The 15,238-nt window shown below is 32.5% G+C and overlaps 1 long non-coding RNA gene across 1 annotated transcript; it reads left to right on the forward strand.

The window, feature by feature from the left end:
• Positions 1–8,113: 8,113 nt before the first annotated feature.
• LOC129005979 (uncharacterized) lies at positions 8,114–13,790 on the forward strand. Its single transcript, XR_008491887.1, has 3 exons — positions 8,114–8,326; positions 11,178–11,277; positions 13,515–13,790. It is a non-coding gene; the product is annotated as an uncharacterized LOC129005979 (long non-coding RNA).
• Positions 13,791–15,238: the final 1,448 nt, after the last annotated feature.

A 15,238-nucleotide genomic window follows, 5' to 3' on the forward strand; every position in this document is an offset into this window, starting at 1 on the left:
TTGGAAACCATGCTGTTCTTCGTCTAAAAGGTTATTATTTTGTAAATGCTCAAACAATCTATTATACATCACCCGCTCATATATTTTTGAAATAGCAGGTAAGACAGAAACAGGACGGTAATTACTTCTTTCAGTTTTTTCACCCTTCTTAAAAATGGGCACTACTTTGGACATTTTTAAACTTTGAGGAAAAACTCCGGTTATTAAGGAACTGTTAACTAAGTGAACTAATGGCTTTAACAAGGGTTTTACTGTATTTTTAATTAACTTTAAAGGAACTTCATCGTGGCCACTTGATAACTTATTTTTTAAGGACAAAATAATTTTTTCAATCTCTGCTTTATCAACTGGTTTAGATTTAAAAGGATTCAAGATTTTAATATGATTTATGTTGTCCTGTAAATTTATTCCATTGGGCAACGTTGAATTATTTGAGGTATCCTGAACAAGATCATCTATTACATTGATATAGTAGTAATTAAACAAGTTTGAGATGCTCAGAGGATCACATACAGCTTCACCATCTATTTTTATTACATTGATTGCTCCTCTTGAGCTATTAACATTTTTTCCTGTCTCTTCATTTATTATCTCCCAGGTTTTCTTGCAGACATTTTCAGATTTGTTAATTTTTGTATCATAAAAAGTTTTCTTAGCCTTAACAAGTTTATTCTTGTAATCTTTATCTTTTAATTTACAGTAATTAATTATATCAACATTACCACTAAGTCTAGCATATTTTGATAGTTCAACTATATCCTTTTTCTCCATCATCAGCTCTTTAGTAATCCAGTTACTTTTCCTTTTAGACAAGTATCTTTTGATTTTCTTTTTTGGAAAAACTAAATTAAAATTATATTGAAAAATGTTGTTAAATACATCAAACTTATTCTCTACTTTCGATAAATATAATGGAAGCCAGTTTTCATAGGAAAGAATATTTTTAAAAATATTCATATTATTATCTGAAAAATCTCTACATTCAACATATTCACTGGGCAAATTTAATTTCTTAGATTTGGGTAATGTTAGCTCTAAAATTTGTCCATCATGATCGGAAAGAGATGTTATGATTCCAGTAACATGTGTCAATGACTTATCTATATTTGTCAAAATATTATCTATAGCTGTGGCAGTATTACTGGTTACCCTTGTAGGAAAATTTACTAAATAATTAAAATTGTAGCTTCTTAGGATGTTTTTGAAAGTTTGAACTTCATTTGTTGTAATTAATACATTAAGGTTAAAATCTCCAGCAATAACAAAATTTACTTCGTCTTTTAAAGAAACTAAAAGTTCAATTAACCTATCTAATCTACTTAAAAATTCTAATGTTTGTAATTGAGGTTTTCTGTAAACTCCTACCAGCACAAAAGACCATTTTTTTATTCTATATTTAGCCAGACAACACTCAAAAAGCTTGTCCTCGGTCAGTTCATCAACTTTTTTTAAGGTTAGGGGTTTTGAGTTCAAACTCTTCTCCGACAGAATCATCACGCCACCGCCAGAGGTGGTTGTACGAGAGTATGCAGAAGTAACAGAAAAGTTAGTTAAATTAAATCTTTCTATTTCATATTCTTTCATGTTGTGTTCGGTCAAAACAATTATATTGGGTTTAATTTCTTCTAAAACAACTTCTAATGGTTCTTTCCGGGAATTTAAATGTTGAATATTTTGATGAAAAATTGAAAATGTGTTTATTTTGTTGCTATTTGTTGAGTTTTGATTTTTAAACTTTAGTCTGGATCCTTGAAAACTGTCGGCGAAGAGTTTAAATCCGGTTTAGGGTCAGGAAGGATCCGGTGTGGTTGATTAGTTGAAGGGGACTGGGTCGAACTATAACTATTGCTTATATTTAAACTATTGCTCGTATTTAAACTATCACTCATGACACTTTTATCACTGCTCTGCTTTAACGCCTCACAGTATGTGAGGTCGCCGGGCACCACTTTAACTTCTTCACCATGTGTTGACATCTGGTTTGTAAGTTGGCCGTCAGCTCCAGGTGCTTTACAATCAGACGAAACCATCTTAGTTGTGTTTGTTGAGTTACCAGAGCCCCGTGAGATCTCCAAAGACTGCAGATCCTCTGAAGGTGAAGCAGGCGGGTTGATGCAAGCATCAGTTAGAATATTTGGGGCATCAATTTCACAACAGCAACTGTCTATTGTCTTCCTTAGCTGATCCAGAAATGCAGTATGTGATAGTCCATTCCATAATTTTCGCTGAGCAGCTGGTTGATCACATGACACTACATATATCGTAGCATTAGTCACTTTGTGCAGCTTTACAATATTTTTTGCAAAGTGGTTGAGAGGTATTAAGTCACGCACACAGCCCATAGGAGAACATATTAAAGTATCAAATTGCTTTACTTTAAAATCCTCAATCAAGTGTTCAAACGCCTCATCATACGTTGGTAGTGTTGGCTTTCCTCTATATTCTTCCTTTGTGACAAGACTGTAGACTGTGGCACCCCCTGATTCAGTCTGGCTAGTCAATCTTGAGTTGATGAAGTCTGTGTCCTTAGGCCTACCAAATACCTTACGAAACACAACCGCTACACCAGCAGACATGTTTCTGTAGTGTTGTATATCTCTTGATATGGTATGCGCAAATGCTGTGGTAGGGGCTTTTTTGTTAGCATTAATCACTTCCCACATGTTAGCTTCAATGACATTAATATTATTGTTTTTTATGTAAGCAGACTGTGTTTGTTCTTTAGAACCAACAACAGTTTTAATCCTTGGAACAAATATTTCTTTAATCATTTTTGATATTATTAATTTGCCTTGCTTGTTAAAGTGTAGTCCATGTTGTGTATAAGACTGACGAGATAGTTTATTTATAGCCAAAAAGGTAGCATGGTTATACTCTGATACAAGTGCTTCAATGTCCATGTTTATGTAATATATTCTATTATTTAGACCAGGAGTGTGATGTCGGTAAGGGATTGCTGACACCACTACATTAGTTTTGGGTAAAAACATTGATTTTTGATAAATATTGTACCACTACATAAATCAATGTTTGAAACAATAAACATCGATGTTTGGAAAACATCGATATTCATTTGCCATCAATAGTTAAATATTAAATACCCCCACCGCAGCAAACCTGCAGACTAAGGGATTTTCTGTTTGCCTGATTGGATTTACAGTCAAATGTCTCCTTAAAAATGTCACATTTATTCCCTATTTAAATGGAATTAGTTTAATGAGTACTTATGTTTGCTGCAACAGGGAGGGTAAGAAGGTGTTTTTTATGTTAATGTTAATAGCTTACAAAGAAATAAATAAATCCATTTTCCAAATTTGATCAAAGTTTGTTCATAAATCATAAACAAGCATTCTACAACACTTTACTTACTTAAGCTTAATCTTAAACAAGATGATTCGACTAAAGAACATTTAAAGAAATTACAAATTTTTATAGTTTATGGGCAATATATTTATGAAACAATTCTTATCGCCAAAAAAAAAAGGAATCTGAGCAAGTAATAAATTCAGTACATTCTTATAATTTCAGGGGAAGTGAGAAGAGAAGAGAGTTTGTCTAGCCTTACAAATTCAATCTTTTTGAAAAAAAAAACCCTCATACGCTGGTAACGATTTTCTAAAATATTTCCCTGAATTCATCAAATACCCCCGCCGCAGCAAACCTGCAGACTAAGCGAATTTCCATCTTTTCACGGCTGGAATTCCACTAAATTATTCCCTTAAAATTGTCAGATTTATTTCCTATTTAAATATCATTAATATTAATGAGTACTTAGGTTTGCTGCTACAGGGAAGAAAATAGGGGGTTTTTATTTAAATATTAACAGCTTAGAATGAAGTAAACAAAATTTCATTAAAATATGTCTATAGACTAGCAAGCTACAACAGTGTATTTATTCTCCATAAGAATAACATGGTAATTTTAAATTTACACTATTTTGCGATTTTTCCATAACCGTTAGGCATGCAATAATGCTTCAATATACTAAATTATTTGTTTTTATACTAAATTATGGTTTGGAAAGAAATTGCAAAATTTTATGTTTTCAGGGTGAAAAATGAGAAAAAACCCATTTTTACCCCATAAAACCCCCCATAAACCCCTGTTCCCATAGTCTGATCATGGTGGTTCGCGAACTCGTTAGAATAAATGTAGGTTTACACGTTTATACCAAATTTAATCAAAATCGGATCATTTATGCTCGAGTTATCGCGCTAACGGACACATATATAAATATATATATTATTTTCTTGCATTATAAATATATATATATATGAATTTGAACGGATGGTGTTTTTGGTCTCTAGGGACCTCAAAACGAAAAAGTAAATCGGTCCCGGGTCCAGGTCTTACCATGAGTACTACGGTAATAGCTTATTCCCTATAGGGGAAATTCGCTAACAAGCATTTCAAAGTAAAGATAAAACATCTGATTACAGAAAAATAAGGTTTTGCTTATGTATTAACAGGTCACATAAAATATATTTAACATATTTACACATTAAAGACTAAAAAGTAGAAAATAATTTATAAATATGTGGACAGAATAAATACTTGTAAGATTTAAAACGAAAAAAGTGGGGTGCATGCAAAAGATAATAATAGTTCAATAGGTGAAGATAATTGTAAATTAGCATGCGCCCTGTAAAATCTTACAAGTTTTTATTCCCTCCACATATTTATAAATTATTTTCTACTTTTTAGTGCATTTAAAAACGTGGCATTTTTAAAAAGTTTTTTTATTTATAATTATTTGAATCTTTCTGACTCCTTGTGGGCAGACCCCAGCATGATAGAAAAACTTATAGTTGCTTTAAAAAGTTGGATTTTAGGATTTTAGGTATGGCAAATATAGGCAAAGCTTCGATGCATTATTTGCAATGGTTCAAAAAGTAAACTTCCGCTACCAGAAGTTAAAGTTTTTATGTTTTTTTTTAAGAGTTAAAAAACGATCAAAAGGTTTTTGATGGATCGAAACTAGACCCAGCTGTTCCTGATCTTTGGGATTTAAATAAACTAGCTGTTACCCACGGGCTTCACCCCGTTTGACTTCATAAGTATTAATAAAAAACTATTGATCGGTCAAGAATCTGAAATAAACAAAACAGAATACAGTAATACAAACAAAATCACACATGATTTTAATAAGGTAATTAATTGAAAGAATAACATACAAATAAGTACAGCTGAGGTATTTTTAACATTAGGTATATGGACAGTTCCCTTTGGAAAGCAATTACGACCTTAAAGGGCAATTAATGAAATAATGGATCGTTTTGCATATATATTGCAGGTTTCTTGTTGGTTTCTCATCATGACGAACATTTTAAGTAGGCCCTATATGGTTTATGGGGGTGTGACTTGTAGTTTTCTCAAAAGTTCATGGGTACTTTTGGCTTTATACATGGACGAGCTGTTTGCCCGTCCTACGTACAGGAATCGAGTAATCCATTAAAACTGTATATATTGTATCTATTACTAATTCAAGCATACTGTAGTTTATGCAGTTCAAAATTTATAGTAAATAAAAAGCTGCCAAGATGAATTAAAAACATGTTATTTTCCAACCTTTCCTCAAAAAGTCGAGTAGTGAAATTATTTATAAGCTTTCTTTTGAAGATTCGTGAGCTTCGATTCGTATACAGCAATGGTTATACTGTAGAATCTTACTTATTTGATTTCCTATAATCAACGACAAAATCACAGAGTTGACCTCAAAATAACTAACCTCATAGTTCTATAGAATATTTTTTAATTTAACCAGCTGTTAGTTATAACAAATTATATTATTCATCCAAGTGCTGAATTTATGTCGAAAACGCTGAATGTTTACAGCTGTTACGTTAAGCAAATTATATCATACCAGATTAGAATGTTCAAACTGAGATAATATGTAAATTATCACTTAAAATAAACCTATAATGATCGTAGAGTTGTACTATGATCATGTCATTAATTAATGTCATTGTTATGGATAAAATTGTATTTTTATGAACATTAATTCAGCTTGATAAACTATCGATAGTTAAGGTACCGATAGTCTCACTATCGCAAAACTATCGATGGTAACAAACTATCGATACTATCGATAGTATTTCATCACTATGTTAGCGTCGGCTGCTAGACTTTTAAAAAATCAAAACTTAATTTCTAAAAAACTGGGACCCTAAACTAAAATTATGGCTTCAACATTCCCTAGTACTCAAAATTATCTTTCTTTCAACACAAAAATCATGAAAATCCATTAAGTGGTTGATTCAGAATCGTGAAATAAAAAAAAAACCCTGTCACGTTTTTAGAATGTCCGTGGTTTATAATGAAGATGGAAGTAAATAAGAACACATTTTACAGTTAAAAATGCCGCGGCCGATACGGGCGGGACTAATACAGGAGTTGGTTACATCACGGGAGCTGCTGGAAGACTGTGAGTGAGGAAAAGCCGGGAAAATAGGAGCGTGGTCAGGCTGTGTTGTGATTGGTCGGTTGAGGGTGGCGTGATGATCGGACCACGGCAACTGTTTATTCACCTTAACACTGCCATCATGATACATACATTTACAATGGTCATACTAAGCAAAGTGTACTATATGAAATACACTACATTTCCTCCCCCTTAACTTTGATGACTATCAAATAATACATACAATTGACAAGAAGTTTTTGAATTAGCACATGGATATAACACGATAATTATCAGCAAAATGCTCTTCGCACATTGTAAAAGAACACAACAATAATTACATCATAATATAAAAATCAATAAAATCCTACTGGTCCGTTATGATATCTGAAATCCAACTCAAACAAAAAATTGTACCATAATAATAATGATAATCAATTGCAACACACTAGTAAATGAATATAGAATCTGTTAAAACAATGAATAAACACAGCATACATAAATACATTATAACTCAAAACAATACCCAGAACATTTGATTTTAGTACATCTTTTACAAGTTAAGTTTCTCAGTTGGTTTACGTTCCCGAATAGGGTAACGTCGATCAACTACTGTTTGTTTTGGACTATCAGCTGTTACTATACTATGTGGAGTAGGAATGTCTGCAATGACGTCAGACTTCCGCCTAGTAGCGCTCGCGCGGTGTGGTGTATTTTGTTTTGGACTGCGCGATTGTTGTGGCGGTGTGCCTGGAACAGCTGTTGCCCCCACTACTACTACTGGCCGCTGCTCACCTGACTGACGGACCTGGTGGCAACAATGGTACAGACGCTTCTCTGTCAATACCAAAAGTGGGTGGTACACTGTTTACCCCTATTATTTGGTCAATATGACGCTTCCATATTACATCATTTTTCAATCGGACCAAATAAGATACTGCACTTAATTTTCTAACTACTACACCTTCTATCCACTTACTTCTACCCCTATAGTCACGAACAATTACTGGCTGACCTTCAAACAACATCGGGTCTTAGGTCTTACTTCCGCCATAATTCTGAATCTGTTTACTCTGTTTCTCATGGACATAACTTGGCAAGTTAGGTCTGATTAGATCAAGCTTTGACCTTACCCAAGTAGCAACACAATATTGTTAAAATGTTGAAATAATGTTGCTTAACATTGTCAACAATATTGTTCTGAGAATATTGTTTTAATGTTGAAGCAAGATTTTCCCAACATTTATCAACGTTTTATGAAAATATTGTTTGATAATATTGATTAATGTTGAAAAAACATTATTTCAACATTAACACATTATTTTCCCAACATTGATCAACATTTATTGAAAACATTGTTGTCAATATTGAATAATGTTGAAATAATTTTTGTTTCAACATTGAAACAACATTAATAAGATTGAAAACTGTTTATGGACTCAGCTCATCCTGAAAATCAAAATAAATATAAACTAGGCTTTTATTAAGTAATAAAGGGAATAAGGTTGATGCTAAAAACAAAATACTAAAATAAAAATTCTACCCAAACGGGTAGAAACAAAAATATCTTCAATTTAAATTAGAACTATTTTCTTGTGCGCACCATTAAAACGCGCGCGGATGGATCTATCTATTAGCTAGCATCTAATCTAGCATGGTAGCATCCATCCCATCATGCATCTTCTCTTCTTCATCTCATCTTCCATCATCGGCATTCAGCAGCTCCAGAGCATCTTTCATTAATTCATTTCAATCAATCATCTCTAGTCCTAGTCTCAATCTCGTAATTTTTATTTCACTTACTTCATACCATGTTGCAATGATTGTATTTTCCCTTTGCTTTGAGATTCTGATGTATAATAATACAATTATTTACGGCTGAATACAGTTTTTTAATGGTGGTCAACTTGAGATACCAGCTTTAAGGTAAGTGCATCTTGTTATCAAGTTAAGTTTTGCATTCATAGTTACATATCAAAGTAGGCTAGGCTTGCACTCTAATCGTAACTTAATAGAGCCAAGCCTAATTTATTAAAATATTTTAACCTACAAATGCAGTAAGTTACCGACTGCTAAGATTGATTGTTAACACACAAATAAAATATGTAAATGTAAGTGTGATAGTATGCAAGGCTATGTAGGCTAAATAAGTTAGGCCTATAAGGCTAATATTTATAAGCAAACAAAAAAAACTCATTTGAATGCTGAAAGAAAAAGTAAAACCTAGCCTAATCATTGAGATCATTGTGAATGCATTTGCCCAGAAAATTGAAGTTATAAGTTAATCATCTCCAAGGCTTGAATCATCTCACATCTTTTTTACCTAACCTTAATTTAGACGAAAATGTGTTTTCCTGTTTTGCCATTGCAGTTTAACCTTTGACATATTTTAGCCTAGGATGTCAATATTATTTTACCTAAACTTATGTTACATACCAAAGCCAATTTACAACTTCAAAGTAGGCTACAATTTAATTATCCTATGAATTGGTCAATAATTTGTAAATTTAAAGTAGGCCTAGGCCTAACATTAAGTTATCGTTGGCCTTTTTATAAGCGGAACAACTAGTTATTTAATCCCAAGAATAATTTTAATGCTAGGTTGCTATGTTGATAATTTTAATGCATTGGTCGATTTTACTACACTAATTTCGCTAATTTCGACCTCTAAAGTTAAGTAGCTTAACCTACCATTACAACTACATACAGTAGCCTTAACAGTAAAAAGTTAAGCTTATACTAAAATTATTTTAAAACTGAAAGATCAGTTGTTAACATTACCGTATCACTTTAGTTGGGTATCTGTGTTATTTTAGTTCATAGGTACCTAACTAACTTAGCCTTAACTTATTTAATTCGTTGGTAGCAGGCCTAACTTGTTCTCTACCGGTCAAGGTTGCTGTACTTTAACTTATAGGCTATTCTTATGTTTGTTATGACTTAACTTAGTCACACTGCTTATGATTAAGTTATGGCAGTAATTTGAACTTAACTAGAACAGTAACCAACCTGTACATTCTTGCTTGTCTCTTGCTTACAAAAAGCACTTAAACACACATTCTTCACAGGCACGAGGCAGAATAACAATACCGGTACATATGTTATTTAAAACCTAAAATAACTTTTATGCTAGGGCCTAAATTGATTTTACGATAGGCTCTACCTTAACCCTCCGAGTGTTATGTGTCACACTCTCAGTATGATTCTACCGAAATCGTAAAAGCCCATAACTACGCACCTGACGATGGAGTCATCTCCGAAACGGCCGTAGTGGAATATTACTCCTGATTGCGTTGACGGTAAGAACTTATTATTATTATATTTTCACGCAATCTGCCACACTCAAGAACATGTTATGTGTCGTAAAAGCGACTCATAACACACCCGCTGTGGTGTTATGTGTCGCTTTTGCGACTCACAAACACTGTTTACGGCGACGGCTCTGGGACTGGCTGAATCGGATTGAACTGGATCGAGTTAGGTATCATTTTTTTCAGCAGATTCAGAGCTTTCTCCTGATGTCTGTTTCTTCATTTTAGTTCCGAAAATATTGTAGCAGACAGCTGACGTGCGTATTTGTAAACAGCTTGGTTAACCTCGCACCGATGACTGATGTGTTTTATTACGTTTATCGTTGTTTTAGTGTTAAAATCAAAAGTAGTGATATAGGCTACGTGGCGCATTATAAAAAGATTTAAGTGATTTTGAAGGGCTGGTTGATGATCCTGAAGAAGTAGGTAGTGATATTGATGTAAATTATCAGCCAGATTCCTAGCTATGGTTAGGCTATGCATTCTTAGCTAAACGCTATGTACCGAAATCGGGTTTTTTCCCATAACTTAACTTATTTATTTTCAAATCTACTTCCTTATATTATTATATTTTTGGAATCCTCATAAAATTCTGAACAAAGTGGCTATTTTAAAATATTTGTAGACCGATAAATTATAACAACTTATTGAGCGCAAACATAAATTTTTTTCATTTAGCCTATTTTATAATTTTTGAGAAATGTTAACCCCACAAAAATTGTTGAAAATTTTTTTTTGTAATGTTTTAAATATGTTAGGGCCTACCTTGAAGCCCATAATTTTCCAAACAAAATGATATATAAAACAGTATAACTTACTTTACATTGTTTTTAAGTTTCTAAGATACATTTTAATAAAACCCTGCGATTGCGCAATAAATGGGCGAACATTAAGACCAAAAGTAGAGACACTTGGAGGGTTAAGTTACTAAGTTAATTTCAACCACTAACTTACCATTACAACTACAGTAGCCTAATATCAGTTATAAGTTAGACTAAAAAGATATTTTAAACTAAAATATCAGTCGTTAACATCATCACTTTACATTTCACTTTACATTAGTGTACCTAGTTGGGTTTTGTTATTTTAGTTAATAGGTACCATTAAATTACTCTTTAATATTATAATAGCCTACCGCATTGTTTATGTTGAGTTTTTGTTTTCGTTAACCTAAACTAAGATCGTAAAATCATCAATAATAATGAATGTCTCTCTAACAGGAAAGTACCCCTAACTAACTTACATTAATTTGTTGGTAGGCCTAACTTGTTCTGTTCCGATCAAGGTTTGCTGTACTTTATATAGGCTATTCTTAATTGTTTGTTTTAACTTAGTCGCACTGCTTATGAATATGGCGCAGTAATTAAAGCCTAATTCAAACAGTAATCAACCTGTACATTTTTGCAGGTGTCTTAAGTTACATAAATACAAAAATCCCTTAACTTAAACACTCTCATTCTTCACAGGCACGCAGGCACGTATAAAACCATGGGGCACGAGGTCAAAATAAAATCAGTAGACTCTACACAAGACTGACCAAGTTTCTAACATCCTTTGAAGCTACAGGTAATTGACCTTTTCAATTGATTTCCTCTGTCAGCTCAGCATGTTAGCCTAGATAGTTTTAAGAATGTGATGTATGCATGGTTGATTGTATTGTAAGGCCCTTTTACAGACTTAAAGATTTTTCAAAGCGGACTTTAGCTCTATTAATCTTGCATGATGTTTTTCTAAAATATAGCTATCAGTACTCTTATTTGGTTTTTAGTACAATGAACTTATTAACTTATTTTGCTTTAATGTATCATATTTTACTGTTGTATGACTGACTTATGCTTTTCAAGCTTTCATGACAGTATCAATTGCATGTAATTGTCTAAATATTAATAATTGCTTTATATCATATTGTATGGCTAGGCCTATCGTTTGACTAGATTAATCAAATCACAAAACATGTATTAATAATCATAGGGAGTGTTGTGTCTGATGAGGCTACGTTGTAGGTAATCTCAGCCAAGATCGATTAGTAAAGTAGGCTAACCAGATGGTAAAAACTAGGTAGGCTATCAAGGTGAGCACTTTTTTGTCTAAAAACGCCATGTGATTTCGCAAACTGTCATAACCTAACCTAACTAACCAAACATGCTGTTAATGAAAAAATCAAATGAAGGTTTACTATCGAAAAAATTGTTCTGTTCATAAAATAAAATTATAACTTAAATGCCTCAAATTATAAAAAAAGATTTACCGGTACAGTTAAGAAGTAATCACATTCTAAGCAAAATCTTTGACAAAATGTTAGTGTCACCGGTGGGATTCGATCTGATAAGTATTTGATTATGAGCCGAACACTATCCACTTCACCTCGAACACCGATGGCAGCACTTCGTACTGTCGCGGTACGGTAACAGTGTTCATTATATGTATTCATTCAACCATTAATCGATTGAATCGAGCCTATTTGGTCCGAAATAATATAAATACTTAGTATTTCGTTATTGAACCGATAGTACGTGGCGTTTTTGTACGAAAATTTGCTCACCCTCTTAAAAAGATTAAACAAATTTGATCATTTCACTAAAAAAAAAAAAAAAAAATAAAGTTAGATTCTCTCTGACACCTAATGTTTGAAGTACGGTAGCCAAGAAATATATTGACTACCGGTTTGAAAAATATATTGGTAGGCCTATATACGGTTTGATATAATGGCAAAAAATAGCTTTTGGTTTTGTTGTATGTTTAGGAAATCGTTCCTCGAATGACTAATTTTACAACAGCCTACCGCATTGTTTATGTTGAGTTTTTGTTTTCATTAACTAAAAATAAGGCAATAAATAGCAATATTAAAATATTTCTAGATAATTTGAAGCTTGTATAAGAGTAAATAAATAAGCCTTTATACTCTCTTCTGACTCTATCTCTGCCTAACTAAATTTTTAAATACATGCCTTTCATACATAATATAGGTTAATATAGGTCTTGTATTATATTTGGCTATTAATACAAGTAGGCCCTATTCAACAATTTAGTCAATAGTAATATGCAAAGTTTTTTTGACAGTGGAGAAAATAGTGGAAAAGGGAGTATTTAAATTACAGACCTTGCAAACCATTAACAATCTCCAAGGCTACGTTTAACCTTAAAATAGTTATTTTAAAGTGGGCCAGGGCCATGAGGCACAATTTTTATTTCAGCTGCGGTTTTCAATACGGACGAAATGAGAACATTCTATTGGCTGTCATGGTCTGACGTCACTCTCTTCTCTTGAGAGAACACCATTAGCGCAACGATACGAAGTTCAACTATCGATGTTGTGTAGTGGATAGAGTACTCAAACGATGTCTAAGAGTTATCCAGTTTGAATCCCACCAGTGACACTAACTTTTTGTTAAAGATTTTGCTTAGAATGTGATTACTTCATTTTTTGTTAGAAATTGAGGCATTTATAATTTTATTTTATGAACAGAACAATTTTTTCGAATAGGTAGTAAACCTTCATTAGATTTTTATCTTATATCTCTTTTTATATTATTAGCAAGTTTGGTTAGTTATGTTAGTTTATGATGGTTAGGTTTTATATTTTTTTTTTCATTTTTTTTACTCTCATTTCGTCTACAATGAAACCGCAGTATTAGCTGAAATAAAAATTATGAGAGCGTGGAACATAGATCAAACATGCCTGATGTACTTCATAAGCTCTATCCAACCCTCAACAACATGAAATAGCAGCTGTTCTTGTTCTATACTTTCAGATACTCCCAATTCCCATGCAAAATAAACTTAACACAAAGACTTTTTTTTAGGAAAGGGAAGGATGCCGCTACAGTCGAAGAGAATCGGGCCTATGGAGATGTCAGCGAAGATATAATCACTTTTCGACAATCACTAGGCCTATACATTGAGCCTACAGTTATTAATTTTTAAATCTTGAAAGTGATTTACTTTTGTTTACAGATTTGATATATTATAAGAATATTTTGTTCGCTTGGTTTTTTGGTCTCTTTTACTTTTGTGATTTGACCTTCTATAAAAAATGTATATTTTGGGCTTTGTGAAAGAATAAACAAAATATTTTTAAATTGTGACGTTATATTTTACCTTTTTCTTGAAATAAATATACATAACTTATGTCAACAATATTCCACAGAAATACTTTTTGCAGATTTTATGAAATAGCATAGCCTACTGTTATTCAAGAATAAAATAATATATTAATAATAGTTTTGTCAGTCAATAGAGTATTACCTAAAATGAGTTTTTTTTTGTTTTGACATTTTTATTATGCATTTATGCAGGCCGAAGTATTTTGAATACTTAGATTGTTTAACAATTATTTTGTGAATTTTTTAAAATATTAGCTTAATATTGACAGGATAATACAGCCGATACAAAAATACTTTAACAATGTTGAAAAAACAATAATCAAAATACTGTTAATGTTAACAAAATATTGTTAATTGATTATTTCTAAACTTTTTTCAAAATTGTCTTAATATTGGCTTAATATTTCCATATAACATTGAAACAACGTTGAAAAATATTAAGACAACATTGTCAAGACAATGTATTTTGTTTCACGAAAACGTTGTAACAATATTGTTACCACATTGATCAATATTTGGGCAATATTGAATGAATGTTGTTTAAATGTTGAAAACAACATTGAAACAACGTTGAAAAATATTAAGACAACATTGTCAAGACAATGTATTTTGTTTCACGAAAACGTTGTAACAATATTGTTACCACGTTGATCAATATTGGGGCAATATTAAATTAATGTTGATTAAATGTTGACAACAACATTGAAACAACATTGTTATGCTACTTGGGTAAGGGTCGTCCAAACATTATAGCTGGGGTTTCATTTGTTGTTGCATGTATGGAATTTCTATAAGCTAACAAATTGATATAAGGCTAAACTCACATTGTCATTATTCATCAAAGCTAATTTGATCCTTTTCTTTACATTTTTCACTGAGTTTTCTGCCAGACCGTTAGTCGCTGGATGGTATGGTGGTGATAGTGTATGCTTAACACCATTGCTACTTAAAAACTCTTTAAACTCGCCCGACGTGAAAGGTGGGCCATTGTCAGAAACTATTTGTTGTGGTAAACCAAACCTCGCAAACAAACAACCCAATTTTGAAATAGTCTGATTAGCAGATGTTGAGCTTACTTCTTCCACCTCCAACCATTTGCTATGTGCACCAACCACCAGATACAACTTGTTATTTACAGGCCCTAAAAAATCTACGTGTAATCGTTCCCATACATTTTTGGGATATTCCCACACATGTAAATTACATTTACTCGGATTTTGACGAACTGACAAACAAGGTGGGCAGCTATTGACTAGACCTTCAATATCTGCATTATCTGTATTATTATTTTGTAGTAACCCAGTTTTAAACCTCCACTTGTCAAACGCATTACGAAACTGGGTGAATGTTGTTTTTATGGTCTGAGTAGGAAAAATCTCCGAAGTTTGGTCTTAAAGTTTGCAGAAGGAAGTAACATAGCCTAC

Source organism: Macrosteles quadrilineatus, unplaced genomic scaffold (genome assembly GCF_028750875.1).
Source record: "Macrosteles quadrilineatus isolate MER2022 unplaced genomic scaffold, UCM_ALF_1.0 Scaffold_48__1_contigs__length_938360, whole genome shotgun sequence".
In the NCBI taxonomy this organism is placed as follows: domain Eukaryota; kingdom Metazoa; phylum Arthropoda; class Insecta; order Hemiptera; family Cicadellidae; genus Macrosteles; species Macrosteles quadrilineatus.